Source organism: Grammomys surdaster, unplaced genomic scaffold (genome assembly GCF_004785775.1).
Source record: "Grammomys surdaster isolate TR1022 unplaced genomic scaffold, NIH_TR_1.0 125888, whole genome shotgun sequence".
NCBI lineage: Eukaryota > Metazoa > Chordata > Mammalia > Rodentia > Muridae > Grammomys > Grammomys surdaster.
Genome location: NW_021620713.1, coordinates 2,229,196 through 2,246,435, shown reverse-complemented (window position 1 = coordinate 2,246,435; position 17,240 = coordinate 2,229,196). Strand labels below are relative to the sequence as shown.

Sequence of the window (17,240 nt, the reverse complement as noted above, 5' to 3'; positions counted from 1 at the left end):
AAGTGGTACCACTGGAAAAAGAGCAAGGTTTATTTCAGTTTGTGAGTCTAAGGTCTATATTTATAGACTTTTTAATGTGTTTATGAAAATCGTATTTTTTACTATGATAAAATACACATAAAATATTATTTTAGCTATGAATATACAGCTCAATGGTATTAGGTATGTTCATGTTGTGCTATATCTGTGATGCTTTTCAGTCTTTGATGTAGTATTTGGAAATTCACTTGTATTTTTGTGTATTTGCCCATATACAGCAAAAAATTCTCAGTGGTAGACAGTAGAAACATGAGAGCTAGTTTAAGCAGAAGGGACTTTATTAAAGAGAGACAGCTTATGTAATCATTGAGGGACCAGAAGGAATAGACCAGGTCTTAGAACTACACTTAGAACCAGAACAGTTCTCTGAACTAGACCACTTTAGTTTGGAAGCTGAGCAATGAGGAGCTTGGGCTTTTGTTGCTGGCCCCACAGGAATCATTCCTTAATTCACCATCATCGATAGATCTGCTTGGCTCCTTCTTCCTTGTTTTTCTCCCTTTTGTCTTTTAGGATTGTTTCAGTTTGTGAAACATAGGTAACATGCAGATCCTAAGTTGTAAGGGTACTAGCTAAAGGTACTAGCTAAAGTACACTTTTAGTTTTCCAGCCATGCTATTTGACATACTAGAGTGGGATTGGGTGGGTATTGAGAACAAATCTGTCTCTGCTAATACTTTCTGAATGGAAGAAGGAAGAAGACAGCTTGAAGAAGTGAAAAAGAAACTGTCAATACAGCAATGTGGATAGGAAGTAAGATCTCTATTACAGAAAAAAATATTTTGAGTTGAGCTTAACTTTTAAGCATTGTAAAAGTTCTGAAGAGCTTTGTGTTCAATTACCTTATGGTAAGTAATTTAGCATACTAATATGCTACTAACTTGGTTATTTTTAGCTTATGTTACCATCTTCTAACTTCACAGGTTTGCATTAATGTGGCTATGATATGTGTCTATTGACTACCATGTTCTTTCATTTTCAAATCTTTTTTCTCTGTATTTTCTTTTTAAAATAATTACTTTTATTTTTTATAGTCTACCCATTGCCTAACTCCCAGTTCCCCCTCCCACAGTTCCTCATCTCATTCCTCCTCCCCATCTCTCAAAGGATGCCCCCAGGCCTCCCTACTCCTTGGGGCCTCAAGTCTCTCGAAGATTAGGCATGTCTTTTCCCACTGAGGCCAGACTAGACAGTCCTCTGATATATATCTATATATCTATATATCTATATATCTATATATCTATACATCTATACATCTATACATCTATACATCTATACATCTCTATCTCTATCTATCTATATCTATCTATCTATCTATCTATCTATCTATCTATCTATCTATCTATGTATATATATATATATGGGGGGTGGGGCTTGGACCAGCTCATGTATGCTGCTTGGCTGGTGGCTCAGTGTCTGAGATGCAGACTTACATCCAACCATTGGACTGTATTAACTTTTGAATTGTTGTGACCAGAATACCGAGAAAGAATTAAAATGAGAAATTACTTATTTTGGCTCATGGTTTCAGGAAGTTTGCCTCATGGTTGTTTGGGTCTGTGTTCTTGGGCAGGATATAGCAGTGATAAGAACATATGTCTAACTACAGCTGATCAATTTGTGGCTAATCAGGAAACAGAAGGAGGAGATTTTGAGTATTTAGCCTAGACTTCTTTTTCCTGTCTTGTCTTGTTTTGAAGCCCCTTGACATTGGATAGTATCTTTATACTCTGGGCTGGTCTTCCCTTCATTTAATCCTTTCTGGAATTGTTCTGCTCATACATACTGTACTATAATCAAGTTAATTTGATGTTCAGATTAACCATCATAATCCCCAAATGACAGTGAACTTCTCTATAAATTGATAGAATAATATCAGTAAGCACAAGTTCTTGGTACTCAGGTAATAGTGATTCAGAAAGCAACATGGGCCTGGCAGTGGTGGCACACACCTTTAATCCTAGCACTTAGGAGGAGAGATGGACAGATCTCTGAATTCAAGGCCATCCTAGTCTACAAGAGTGAATTCCAGGCCAGCCAGGGCTACACAGACAAACTGTCTCAGAAAACCAGAAACCAAACCAAAACAAAAAGCAACATGTATTATGTACTTGTTTCTATCATGTAAATAGTCAAACAGCAAATGCTTTTCAAATATTTGTGACTAGTATTGCATTTGATGGAAATAAGTTTGTCTAAGAGCTTTTCCATGAAATTACTTTGTATACAATAATCAAAACTACCTTTTTGAAAGTGGTACCGTCAATCTTTCTGTGGAAATTAAGTTGGACTATGTAACTGTTCTAAGGAAAAAAATCCATACGGTTGGAGAGTTTCACTTGGAAACAATGATTTGTAGAATGGAGAGGGTGATTTTACATATAAGAAAATATTTAATTCAACCTTAGAGTGAATTCTAATAAAAGAGATACATAAATAATATTTATTCAACTTATTTATCTAACCCCCATTTCCTACCAAATATTTAAATTGATAAGTATGTTTTATCAGATTTGAATTTAACTGCTATTATTTTTCTTGTGTAGACATTAGAGAAAATAGTTGTAACCAAGTAGATGGTAAATATTTGACTATATTTACAGTCATGTCAGTCCATTAAATTTGTAGAGCATTATTTAAATAATAAAACTGGTATCATAATATTAAAATATGTTAAGCTTAAAGATAAAATATAGGTTAAGTAAAATATCCATACATGTCAGATGTGCTGACATATGCTGGTAATCCTGGCACTTGAGAACCAGAGGCAGGAGGATTATGAATTCCAGGACAGGTGTGGGCCTCATGCTCTTCTCACTCAAGATACAACAACAAAGAGACCCCTCTGTTGTATAGAATTAATATTGAATTTTTACCTTGTATTTGAGAAGCTCACTCTCTGTATAGTTTCAGTGTTTTATAAGTAATTACTCCTATTTTTACATATAATGTCTCATTTTATTGCAACAGGTGTACAAGTAGTTTAGGTAGGTGAGATCTCTCTCTACTAAATGAAGAAATTAAGTAGCTTCGTAATTAAATGATTCTTCCATGGGTAAGGCTGGGACTGAAAGAAACCAAGGATCCCTTCTTGGCATAATGTTTTTTTATTACTGGACATCTTCAAAATCAGGGAATTTGGATTTTTTTTCACCCACAGTATATGTTAGTTGGTTATCTTGTTGTGATTCTATTGCTTGGTAATAAAAAAAATGAGGCAACTCTAAATTAATCAGTTTATTATAATTGGTGCTTTGACTATAGATTTAAAGGCTAAGAAGACTTCTACTTGATCTAATTTTTGGTTTATACTCTATATATTTATTAGTATGGTACATTTTACAATGTGAAAATAAAACAAGCCATATTTATATGACTCATATTTGTGAAATGAGGGTTAAAGTCCCTGTGATTAATGAACAGACAGAACCTTTTTCCCCTTTGCATTTAAAGATCTGCCTCAATCAAGCTTTTACCTAGGCATCTTAAGAACCCTAGAGGAAGCTTACTGTTTTTCCACTGTGTTTTCTGTGTCATCTCTTAGGTGTTTTCTGTGTCATCTCTTAGGGCTTTATTTTAAGCTTAATTAAAAGTAACTAGCCAGGTATGATGGCACAAACCTATAATCCTAACACTTGGGGGTAGGGGCCAAATTTGAACATATAGCTGATTTGAAATTAGGGCCCCTTAACAAAATGCAACCTCTCAGGTCAATTAAACAAAACCCCCCAAGAAGAAAGTAATGTGAATACTTAGGTAAATGTTACTTGTTATATATTACTTATATCTGTGTCTGTGATATCTAACCTTGTCCACCATAGACAGCATCATCCTTAGGCAGGTGGGCCTTGGTAGTATAAGAAAGGAACTGAAGGTGAGCCTGGCAGTAAGCCAGTAGGCAGCATTCCTGAATCTTTTTTCCTTCAAGCTCCTGCGAGTTCTTATCTTAGCTTTCCTCTATGAAGGACTATAATCCATAAGCTTAGTAAGTCCTGCTTTTGGGTGTGGTATCTGTCACAGCAAAAGAAACAGAACTAGAACAATGTCCTATTTGAATATACACAAGAATTAAGAAATTGTGGATATTAGAAAAGAACATAATGTTTGTTAGCTACTCTTTATAGTAATATATAATTAATTAGCTCACACCAAAGGTTTCATGACGTGTCTATTTGTCTTAAGTAATTGAGACTTCTATAACAAATATACTTATCACTTGGGTGCTTATTTAAATGACACATATTTGCCAAAGTTTTGTAGGTTGCATAACCCAGAATTAAGATGCTGGACAGTTTGTGGTTTGTGATTGCCTTCTTTTCCTCTCAGATAGCAAAGACCAGGCAGGAAGCAAACTTTGTTGTGCTTCTTTTATAAAGGCACCAGGAATAAATTCCTAAGCATAGCCGGGCGGTGGTGGCGCATGCCTTTAATCCCAGCACTTGGGAGGCAGAGGCAGGCGGATTTCTGAGTTCGAGAGTTCGAGGCCAACCTGGTCTACAGAGTGAGTTCCAGGACAGCCAGGGCTACACAGAGAAACCCTGTCTCGAAAAACCAAAAAAAAAAAAAAAAAAAAAAAAAAAGGCACCAGGACCTGATACTTCCCAGAGCTTTCTTTCCTTTACAAATACCACCATTATATGTGATTAGGTTTCAGCAAATGTTTTTGAAAGTGCAGATGTTCTATTCACATTGCTTTAATACTAGAAATAAAATGCCCTATTTAGTTCCTGTAATAAACTAAATTGTAATAAAAAGTTAATTGTAATAAAAAATTTAGCTCACTGTTGTGGTTAACTTGTATCTCTCGCCATGTTCTCCATCCCCTTTTCAGTTGCAGAAGAATTAACTTCCATTATGCTACTTATGTGTAGGTGGTTTTTTTTTTTTTTTTTTTTTTTGCAGATTTTTAAAACCTAGAATCCCCCTTTTCCAGCGAAGGGTTAAAAATCCTAAGAAGCTTTTCTTGAAATAAAGCTTGTCTTTCAGTTATTAAGTGTGTCTGCCTCTTATCTGTGGATTTCACCCCTCGTTTTAGTATGAACTGCTTTTTGTTAGGATCATAGAATTAGGATTTAAGTCCTTGCAATCTGACTGTGGTCTACCTTTGAACTGGAACCATGTTCTTGAAGATTACTACTGTTGACCACTCTCTAGGCAAATATAGAGTTTTTCTGTTTTGTTCCTCTCAGTCTCAATTTCCCTGACATACTAACACCACATGGCTTTGGATTTTCATTTATACTAGCATTTTCCTTCAGGTTTTTACTTTGAACTCTACTACCCACTCTATTTCCTGTAATGCCTGTCTCTTAGGTATTTGGAAAGTTTTTGTCTTTTTCCTTTTGTTAGGCACCTCATGAATTTTGAATCTTAGAACTTTAGTTCTTCCTTTGCTTTTGAATCATAGACAAATCATCAATTATTTTCTAACTCTTATACTGATGGATGGATATGACTGTCCATTTCCAGAACTTCAGTTTATATCCTTGCTTGTAATCCAGACTCTGGTTTATATTTCCATCTGTTTTAGAGAGATGTCTTTTCATTCCCCAAATCTTTAGATGCTCTTATCCTTTGAATCTGGTGCTCACTTTTTAGAAGACCGCTGTTAATATTTTCATGCTATTTTATTTATTTTCTTAATTACGGTGTCTTCCTCAGTGTTTTTGATGCCCCTAAATATTTCTATTTACTAGATTATATCTATCTTCTCTTGTCTTGTATCTATCTATCTATCTATCTATCTATCTATCTATCTATCTATCTATCTATCTGATTGTTTTGCCTGCATGTATATTTGGATACTAAATATATCTATGCAGAGGCTAGAAGAGAAAAATCGGATCCCCTGAAACTGGAGGTATGGTTGGTAGCTGCCATTTGATTCTGGGAGTCCTCGACAGGAATAGATGCTACTCTTAAATGCCGAACCATCTCTTTAGATCATAATGTCCTGGAATCTTTTTATGGAAATATTTCTTAGAAGTTATCTTGTGTTCTTTATTTCCTTTGATTACTTAAATTATTTTTGAAATATCTTCATTGTTTTCTATTTAAAATAATTGGAACAATATATTCATCAAATAGGAAGAATTGAGTTTATTTTCCTACTCTGTAGGTCAGGAAATAAGTTTTGAGAGAAGTGACTTGTTAGAATTGACTTGCTTGGTTAACAGGAGAGCCATTATGAAAGCCAGAGTGAGATGATTATGAGACTGTACTGTGCATAGGGCCAAACAAGAGAACAATGTATTAACAAACACTCCAGCTTCTTTTCTTCTTTAACTCATCTGATATGTCTAGGTTTATGTTACTAAGGCCAATCATAGAAATAGCTGCTGTAGATCGTTACTGTGTTGAAGACATTTGCATCTGATACCATTTATTTCTCAAACTACTCCTGAGCTATTTCTATAGGTAAGAACACTTTGTAGAAAAGAATTCAAGTGCATATTCAAACCTGATTGTTAGCTATGGTTACTTTACAACCATAGTCTGTCTCTTATCAAATTTTTGTGTTACTCTTCTAAGAACTGAGTGTAGTTTCCTTTGCCTTTATTATCTTCTTAGGACCCTCAGTACTTTTCCTTTACTAACTCTCCACAGTGAGCTCATTGTTTTTGATCTTGTTTCCATCCCACACAGCCTTTTCTAGACTTCTTTTCTTAATTTAGGGTGTTTTTGCCCTTTAATGAATTACTTCACTTCAGTTTCCTTACTCATGCCCAGCCATCTCTTTATCTCATTCCGTCTTCGTGACTCCCTAGAGCATATAGCATGGTTTGAAGGAGTTGATGTAGGTGAATAAATAGGCTTGATTGAGAGGTAAACAGTTTATGGGAGGGGCCAAATGACTTTCCCCACTCTTATTCAGAGTATTTGGGTAGGTGTATACAAATAGCTATGGCAACACTCAGGATATGATTAATTTTACCTGAATGATTGGAAAAGATAGGGCAGAGTAATTGACATTTAAGCTGTAGCCTTAAAGGAGGAGGTGGGGGCAGGTCTAAAGTTTGAGAAGAGTAGGTGGAGGGCATTCCAGGAGAAGAAATACTGTATGTACAAAAGAATGAAGTCACAAACTATAAGCTGTACATTGTGTTATGACCATTAAAGGCATGTTTTACAATGCTATGCAAAGTGACACTTGTGTGGCTACTGTTGATGTAAGTGACTGACCTTTCTTTGGTTGAGTCATCCCTGTTCAGTGTTTGGTTTTTCAGTTTACACCTTTCAGATACCTGATGTGCTGGACCTTCTGGAACTGAGCCCTTCTCATAAGTAGACCATGCATATTCTTGGAAATGGTTAGTTAGGTATGTATATGATTCTTTGTGATTTTCAGTTTATTTCCAGTGGGTGGGCAGAGGGGTATACTGTAGGATACACTGTGATGCACTACGTTTTTCACAGTACAATTATTTTTGTTTGTGTATTTTTTATTTTAGTGGAGTGATTGAAAGAACAAAGGGTGGATATGAGGGAATGAGGAAATGAACAGGACTTGGGTGCATGATTTGCAACTACAAAAAATCAATAAAAAATTTAAAAAAGAGGCGTTGTAGATTACTTTGAGCCTGTACCTAATCTGACTGGCTGTTTAATAACTAGATTCTATCTTTTCTGAATACATGATGAATACATTTCCCTACCATGTCTGGGTAGTGATTGCTGCTGCATTAGGAAAATATAACACCAAATTTTTTTCCTTCCTGGATACCTACATTATTTTCACTTTCTCTTAACTCCCTTAACCTCAATGTGGCTTAGTCTTAATTGTTTTGAATCTTGTATTGTAGAAGATAGTCCTTTAAGAGTATCCCTCTTCAAAGAAAACATTTCTTCTGTTTTCATCTTTCATCCATTTTCTGTTTTATTCTGTTTTATTGTGCAAGGATATGCTTAGCATGTTCAAAGCTCTGGATTCAATTCTCAGTATGAAAATGTCAAGTTTATATTATCCCTCCTACTGTACCATCTCATCTCTTATACATCTTTTCTTTTTTCCTTCTCATTTTGTGTCTTTTCTTCTTTTGTTGCCTCCTTTATGACTGTAATGTAGTTTTCTAGTCTTCAACTTTTCTCTTCTTAGTCTTCCATTTGCATTTTTTGATATCTTTCTTTGATATTTCCTACTGCTGCCATCTGATCTATGGGATAGAATTGAGTTCAGTGTCCTGGAACCAACTCCTGTATATAGTCTTCTGACCTCCACAGGTGCACTGAGACTGGCAGACAGACAGTCAGACAGACAGACACACACACACACAGACACAGAGAGAGAGAGAGAGAGAGAGACAGAGACAGAGACACAAAGAGACACAGACACATATACACACACACTATACACAGTGACTATGAAAACAATGTGAGAACATACATTTCTTTTATAGGATTATTATTCTTTTCAAAACTAGCCAGTGGATACTCTATTTTTGTTTATTTATTAGAAAAATTTAAGACGATAATCTACCTATGATTTCTCTCCCTTTCTTTCCTTCAAACACTCTCATATACCTATCTTCATTCTTCTTTTAAATCATAGCCTCTCTATTTCACTAATTGTTAGTACATCCATTTATGTATATAAATGCATATTTCTGAATATAACCTGTTCAGTCCGTGTAATGTTAATTGTATATATGTTTTCAGGGTTGACCACTTGATTCTGGAAAATCAAGTGCAATACTCGTCCCTTGAGTAGAGTACCTCTCAAGTGTATAGGATTGAGGCCTTGTGGGCTTTAACAAACTTGTGCAAGATTATTTTTTTATCTTACTAATTTGGGAGATGTTCTTTAGAAGCCCAGACATACTACATTTAGCTCATGATGATTAAGATGAAGTATTTCTCAATAAGTTCCTTTTGAGTTGAAAATACATCCAATATAGCTAAAATGCCAACCATCCTAACTTACTGGCATAGTACACCATTGAGCAGGGCTTCTTAAACTTTCTCTTCTTGAGACCCCTTTTGCCCAGGAAAGTTTTATGTGTACTCAGGTACATGGGTTGATGAATATTTTGATTTTGTACTCATCAGTGCCAAATTGCTGCTTCACATTCATGTGTAGTACCAATGGCAAGAGACATGTTTTAAGATCACTTAAGGAAGTCATTGGAAATCTGTCTTAACCCAGTCCAGTTTGTTTAATGACTTGGTAAAACTGAACTTAGCAACTAAGATAGTCATTTTAAAATTGAGTATCCTAACAATGCAATCCAAAGATATGGCACTTTAATAGTTAAACATGTAAGGAGTGACAAAAAATTAAAAATATTTTTTCCATAATTAAGCCAGTGTCTATAAGCATAGGAAATTGTATGTACAATAAAAATACTGCTATTTGTAATATACGTAACTGAATCTAAGCCAAGCAGTGGCGTTGGGCTGCTTGATGCCATGTGCAGTGTAAAGGTGTGTGCAGTGTGCTCTGCAGAAAGACTCTAGTGGCATCGTATGGTACCACATGAGCAAACACTGCTGAAAGATCTCAGATTCCTGATTTGAATTATTTTTAGGCAATTCATATTCTGAAGTTTTTTATTTTTACTATTGTCACACTTCTCATGACTCCCACAATCGTGTACACTATCTCTTACTGAGTTGCCACCCAAAATTGAAGCTGTAGAATGTGATAATTTCTTCTTGTGATTGCCTCTCTATTCCTGCTCCTGTTCTGTTTCCCCGCTACTCTTTCTTCTTTGATTAAGGGTTTTGTTTAGCCTAGGCTGGCCTTGAACTCCATGTGTACCTGAGGCTAGTCTTGAACTTTTGATCCAACTGCTGTAAGTACTAAGTGTTGAGATTATAGGCTTGTATGACCACACACATTTTATGATGGTGAATCATCATTGTCTTCTTGATAGAATCTAAGATCCTCATGGAGATGTGTGTGAGGAATGATCTAGACTCACCCTGAATCTGAGTGGCATCAGTCTGTGTGCTGCAGTCCTGGACTTCATGAAAAGAGCTAGAGCTGAATGAATGCGCGCCTCCATCTTCCTCTGTTTTCTGGTTGTCTGTATGCTCAGCTGCCTCAAGGCTAGCCACCATGACTTTTCACATGATGGACTGTTGGTTACCATGCAACTGTGAGCTGTAGTAAATTTTTTCCACTTGTATTATTGTTTCCAAGGACATTGCTTACTTTAGAAAATTTAGAAAACTAGAGAAGTCCAAAGAGAAATAGGAAAATTCTAGTCATTAACATTTTAATGTTATTGATGTATTGTGTTTTTGGTTCTTCATATATTTTCAAATTATTAGTTTTTAATCTCATAATTATGGGCATATCTACATATCAATAAGTAATTTGTACATAATTTAAAATTATCATATAATTGTAATAATCAAAAATAATTTATTAATAATTTAGTGCTATATAGTTTGTTTTTTTCTGCCTTTTATTATTAAAAACATTGTCAACAATTTCTTCATGAACATGGCTGATTCATTTAATTCTTATTTTGTAACAGTACTACACTCACCAGGTAATACACTCCCCTCTTATGAATTTCTTACAGTTATAACAGACCAATTAGAAAACATGTAGTTCCTTGCTCATGCTTTTTTGTCCCTTTCTGTGTAGGCAGTGAAAGGTTGTCATGGCGCAGCTTGGAACAAATCACAGCAGACTAGACGGTTCCACGAGGGGAGGTTTATTAAGAGAGTGGGAGAGCGGGAGGAGAGAGAGAGGCATAGAGAAGTGGAGGGAAGGAGAGGCCGACCATGACCACGTGGAGAGAGGGGGAAAGGAAGAGGGGAGGGGAGATGGCAACCTGCAGGCGCAGGGTCGAGGGGGCAAGAAAGAGAGGAGGGGCCAAGCAGCCTCTTTTATAGTGGGCAGGCCTACCTGGCTGTAGCCAGGTAACTGTGGGGCGGAGCATACCTGGCCGCTGCCAGGTAACTGTGGAGGTAGAGTTTAACAGATTACTAACAGGCAGTCCTTTGAAACCTTTTTATTTGTTTCTTCTGGCTATTGTGGGTGTATATTTGTGTGTATATTCAACTTGCGTATATACATATTTTTCTTGGGTTTTTTTTTGTTTTGTTTTGTCTTTTAAAGAAGTTTTGTTGTATTTTATTATGTTTGGGTGTTTTGCCTATATAGTATGTGTCTGATGTCAGAAGAGGACAGAAAAGGGCTTCACATCCCCTGAAACTGGAATTACAGAGGGTTTTGAACTGCCATGTGGATGTTGGGAACTGAATTTGCGTCCCTTTTAAAAGCAGTCAGTGCTCTTAACAACGGATCCATCACTTTTTGTTTTGGCTTCATAGAATTGCCTAAGTAATACTGGATATTATGATTTTATCAATAAAAAGAGTTTTATTTAAAAACTACATATTTTTGTGATTAAAAATAGCAATTTAAAAATTTAAGATTTGTATATTATGACATGCATCATTACTATTATTGGTATCATTAGTGTTTGACTGATAGGGTCAGTTGTGTTAAATTTATTGTTTGTCTTGTTTTAATAGTATTCTGTAACAAACTCTGTGAAGTCTTCCCAGCTGCTTTTTCTTAGTGGTAACTTTAAGAAGTAGCTATCTGTGTAAACCCCACACCGCACCTCCCCCAGCCTCACACCCCCACCCCAAACACCCTACAATCTGGTGGTCTGTCAGATGTTTACCAGGGCTTTAGCAAGTTGGTGTCATGAATGCTTTCAGAAGGCAGTATCTGAGGCTGAGTACCACAGAGACACCTGTAGAGATCAGCATACCTGCCCTCCAGCAAAAGACAATAATTAGTTGCTCATATTCCCTCACAAACTTTACCAGTATTGTTGCACATAAATTGCACAGATCACAGCAATGCTGTCACAAGCTCCGTGCTTTTGGGTTTGGGCTTGTTTATGCCCACTCAATTTTTAATGTTCCTATAAGACATTTTGATCAGAACCTCAAGCCCAAAGGGGTTTGCATGCTTGATCAAGCTTATGATCATTTAAATATAGACATGAAGAGAAACCTTTGTCTTACTTTGACTTTTAATATTTTGGATAGTGCTTGTGGAAAACATTAACAAGGTACTTGAGGCGAAGATGTGTTTGATCAACCTTCCCAGTGTTTTGTTTCCTGACAGCAGGTATAGCTTCAGTAAATCTAAACAAATCCCTTAAGGCTTTTAGATCCAAGTACTTCTGACTGTCTAGATAACATGGTATGCATATTTTTAAAACATTATTTTATACCTATGATTTTATTTAAATTCAGTCACCATTGAATACCAACTTGTAGTTCTGCCACATTGGCATATGCAATTTGTGTTTAAAATGAGACAAATTTTAAAATTTAAATAATTGAATTTTAATGAAGTACAATAGCATATATAAATCAGATATATTTGGAGAAATAAATTTATTACTCAGAAAACTTAGAGATCTTATTCTTTTAACACTGAGTTTGGTCTTGTAACTGTGGGAAAAAGACTAGTCTTTTAAAAGGTGACTTTTCAAGTTGCTTTTTAAATGCGAAGACTGAACAAGCCTGAGTAGCAAATCAGTAAGCAACACTCCTCCATTAATTAGCCTAGGTTTCATTTCCTGCCTGACTTCTCTTCATGATGGACCAGAAGTTGTAAGGTGAACTAAATGCTTTCCTCTCTGAGGTTTTTTTTTTTTTATCACAACAATAGAAACAAACTAGGGCTGGTTCAGTTTAATGTATATATAAAGTGTTTTCCTCACATTCTTTGCCTCTTACTAGGTGATTAACAAATGGTAGCTGCTACTTTTCTAGGAGGAGAAGGTGAAGCTTAGAATGCTGACGGTCATGGAGCTAGTGAATTGTGGAGAGTGAATTGAGACAGGGAGGTCCTTATTCTATAGCAGTGCTTTTCAAACAGTATACTTCACAATTGCTTGAAGGGCTTTTTTAAAACACTGGGCTCCATTCCAAAGTTTTTAGTTCTTTGAGAGTTGTAGAAAAGGTGGGAACTGAGAAATGGATGTAACAAGTTCTCAGTTGCTCTTGGTGTCTAGATACTACCACGCTGAGAATGAGAACCAGTACTCCATAGTGTGTTTCTCAACCTTAGGTACACGCAAGAAAGTCATCAGATGAACATCTGAAAAGTACTGATGAAGCAAGTCCTTTGGGGCTGAATGTGTCAGGCAGGGTTTGTTTCTTTTCCTTTTAAATTTGCCAAGTGATTCCTGTGTGCTGCCAATGTAGGAAGCAATAATACGTTTCAAACTAGGCTTTTTCAGTTTTCTATTTGAACTCAGTAGTAGGTCAAGCAGCTGATTCTCCCCTTCCTGTTTTTATAAGTATTTTACCTGCTTTAAAATAATCATTCCATGATGAAATTTATCTGTTTAATTGTTAAATGTATATTGTTTATGTTTATAAATCCTTCTTCAGTCTCAATCAGGGTGTCTTGAATGAATTCCTTGCTGTCCAGGATAGATTTTATGTTCTTACTTGACAGAAAGAATAGTGTACCAATGGTGGACTTGAAATATTAACTAAATGAAGAAACCTATTAAAAATTTAAAGTTAACAAACACATTAACTACTTACTGCAGTTTTAAAGTTTTGGCTATGATTTTGCTCTTTTTCCTCAGAGGCAGTTGGGAGCTTTTTGTTTTAAGGGTGCTGTTATTGGTTAGATCACCTAGTGTTTGTTAGTTTTTTTTGTATCTAGAAGGCTATAAGTGAAAATTATGTATTGATTGATTAAAGAAGTCATGTCTTTTGTTGTTTTATTTAGTCAGTAAATGTATACATACCAACATAAGAAGTCATTTACTGACTAAGAATATACAAAATACCACATAATTCCCTTAACCTCTAAGAAATAAAATTATAAGACCTCCTGCAGATGACTAAGATTATCATTGTCTATCATTCTCCATTCTTCCCTTCATGCTGAGTGTTCCTAAAACTTCTGAAATAAACTCTTATTAAAGGTTTAGAATTTACCAATTTCAAGCCTTGTTTTCACACTTTCACCTCTAATAACTATTACAGTATTTTGCAAATAGTCAGTAACTCTTTCTTTAAAAAAATTGTAATGCATTTTAAACTCTTAGAGGTGAGCAACTGTTTTTGATCCTTTGTTCCTTTAGAATGCAAATTTTAGGTTTACAAAGATTTTTATTTAGGAAATATGCCTACAGGCTAGATTGATAGCCTTTAGGGAGATATTTAGTGTGGTGTGAAATGAGTAGTTGTCAAAAGATCATGAACTGGGTGCCAAAAGATGAAATTCAAAGCTATGAAAGATTGAGGAAATCCAATCTTATTTCATTTGGCTAACTATATGACATAACTGAAGAAGAAAAAAAAAGACAACAAGCAATAGTACCATGGTATAAATTAATAAAAACAAGCCATTGTTTTCTGTGGATATTGTAAAAAGATTGTACCTGTAAAAAACTTAAGCAAAAAGACTTCATTCTTAACTTCCACTCCTACCAACTGAGAATAAGGGTTCTTAATATTTATTGTCAAAATTGTTTTTAATTTGCATTTTCTTGCTATCTACAGCTATAGGACACTATTAAAAATAGTTATTGGCCATTTGCGCTTCTTTGCTTGAAAAGTGTCTATTCAGTTCATTAGTCCATTTTATTGATTGGCAGTTTTACTTGCTTAGTATTTAAATTGTGCAGTTCATTGCAAATTCTGCGTATTAATCATATGTATTAAGGGTAGCTGGTAAAGATTTCTACCTTTTTGTGGGCTGTTTGCTCTACTGTTTGTTTCCTCTACTGTAAAAACCCCTTTTAGTTTCACATTGACTCATATGTTGACATAGGGGTTAATCCTGTGCTATTTATTGGTATTCTATGAAAATCGTTTTTGCCTACCCCAGCATGTTAAAAAGTGTACCCTTTGTTTTCTTCTAGAAGCTTTAGTGTTTTAGGTTTTAAATTAAAGTTGGATCCCTTTTGAATTTGATTTTTGTGCAAGGTAAAAGATGAATCTAATTTCTGTCTTCTGTAGGTGGAAATCCATTTTTACAAGCACTGTTTATTGGATAGGCTATTTTCCAGTGTTCGTTTTGCTACAATTGTAAAGAAATAAGTGATCATAGCTTTGTTGTTTTATTTCTGGTCCCTTTTTCTTTTGGTCCTCTTTTGGAATTTTTTTAAATGGATTTTTTTCTAATTTCTTTTTTTCTGAGAGTACACTATTAGTATAAATGAAGGCTCATGTTTTATTTTCTTTAATATTGATTTTATGTCTTACAATTTTGCTTTAAGTATTTATCAGGTCCAATAGTTTTCTAGTATACTCAATAGGGTCTTTACATTTTTAAAAAGATGTATTTTTAATAAATATTTTATATTGTGTTCATGTCTAGTGAGTAAGTACAGGTGCTCTCAGTGGTTGGTGACATCAGATCCTCCCAGAGCTGATGTTCCAGGCAGTTGCGAGCCTCCCTCCCCTTCCTCCCTCCCTCCGTCCCTCCCTCCGTCCCTCCCTCCGTCCCTCCCTCCGTCCCTCCCTCCGTCCCTCCCTCCGTCCCTCCCTCCGTCCCTCCCTCCCTCCCTCCCTCCCTCCCTTCTTTCTTTCTTTCTTTCTTTCTTTCTTTCTTTCTTTCCCAGTCACCTTTGATTCTATCTTAGGCCTTTGGCCTATCCAGGCTCTGGCTCCTGCCCTTCCAGGTAGTGGCATGGATGGGCTCTCTCTCATGGCATGGGTCTCAAGGTGGACTAGTCATTGCTTGACCACTCACAATTTCTAGACCACCTTTACTCCAGTATATCTTTTCATAGTACAAATTGTAGGTTGAAAGTTTTGTGGCTGGGTTAGTATCCCAATTCTCACACTAGAAGTGTTGTCTGGTTACAGGAGATGGCTGGTTCAGGCTCTGCTTCCCTCATGGTTAGGAATCTTAGGTAGGGTCACACTCTTTGATTCCTGGGAGATTCCATCGCATTATATTTCTAGCTAGTCACAGAGATGCCCTGCTCCCAATTCCAGTTGTCTCTCTCAGTACTCTCTCCCTCTGTCTTCTCCCACCCGATATCTTGTATTCTCATCTTCAGACCCCCACCCTGTTTTTTAACTAATAAAATTAGTTTAAAAATTTAAAAATACTTGATACAAGCTGTGCTTGGTGGTGTACATCTTTAATCCTGGTACTCAAGAGGCAGAGGCAGAGGGACAGAGGACAGAGGGGCAGAGAGAGGCAGAGAGTCAGAAGTTGGGGGGGGGGGAGAGAGAGAGAGAGAGAGAGAGAGACAGAGAGAAACAGACACAGAGAGAGAGACAGACAGAGAGAGACAGACAGAGAGAGACAGACAGAGAGAGACAGAGGCAGGGGCGATCTCTGAGTTTGAGGCCAGCCTCCTGGTGTACAGATACAGGGGATGTGGAGATCAAACTTGTGAAGGAGAATGTGGGATGAAGAGCAAGATGCAACAGGCTCCTGCAACTCCTCCAAGAGTCATGATTTGCCATACATGACTTTAGATCTAAGATGGCTCCCACAACACAAGTGAGACCACTGAAAGGAACTGAGGTCAGGACAGTGGTGGCTTCTGCCCTCCCAGCTCCCATTTTGAGTTAACTTCATCAGGCAGGGCTTTCATTGGGCCATGATGACAGTGTGGAGAAATATGATTGGTCTTGGATTTAGGGCCTTGGGATCCACTTAAACACTGCATGTAAGCTGCATAATAAACTCAGATCTGCTCCCTGATGCTGGCCTCTGGAGTTAGTTCCCAGGATTTATCACCTCTCACTACCCATCCTTTTTGGTCCTGTTTCCACAGACAGAGCTAGTTCCAGGATAGCCAGGGCTACATAGGGAAATATTATCTTAAAAAAACAAACAAAAAACAAAATAATAATAAGAACAACAACAAACGTGGTACAAAACCAAAGAAAGGAAGATTTATTTAAGCTCAGGAGATTGAGGATTTAGTGTATCATGGCAAGCAGCTCAAGGTGTTCATATCCTAGTAGACATAAGAGATGAAAAGAGGCCTGTGGACCTGTAACCTTCTAAGGCCTATATTCCCCAGTTTGTTCCCATCTCTTAGAGGTTCTGGTATCTTCCCTAAATAATGCAGCTGCTAACGAACAATGATTTAAAACAAGAGCTTGGCTAAAAGGCTCAATGTCAAACCATGACAGAGGTTTTGCAGCTATTTGGATCACTCTGTATTTTAGAATTACTAATTTTGACTTTTGAATAATTTATTTTTTCCTAAATAATTAAAAACATATTA

General features: G+C 36.4%; 1 protein-coding gene across 3 annotated transcripts in view; it reads left to right on the top strand.

Annotated features, from left to right (window-relative positions):
- Gtdc1 (glycosyltransferase like domain containing 1) overlaps window positions 1-17,240 on the top strand; it is a 352,841-nt gene that overhangs the window by 50,667 nt on the left and 284,934 nt on the right. The window contains exon 1 of one of the 3 annotated variants that reach the window (XM_028752203.1): window positions 7,294-7,358. The exons of the other annotated variants lie outside the window; for them this stretch is intronic. The gene's annotated coding sequence lies outside the window, so the exon portion shown is untranslated. Of the gene's footprint in view, window positions 1-7,293; window positions 7,359-17,240 lie in introns of those variants that run through there. 3 annotated transcript variants of the gene reach the window in all.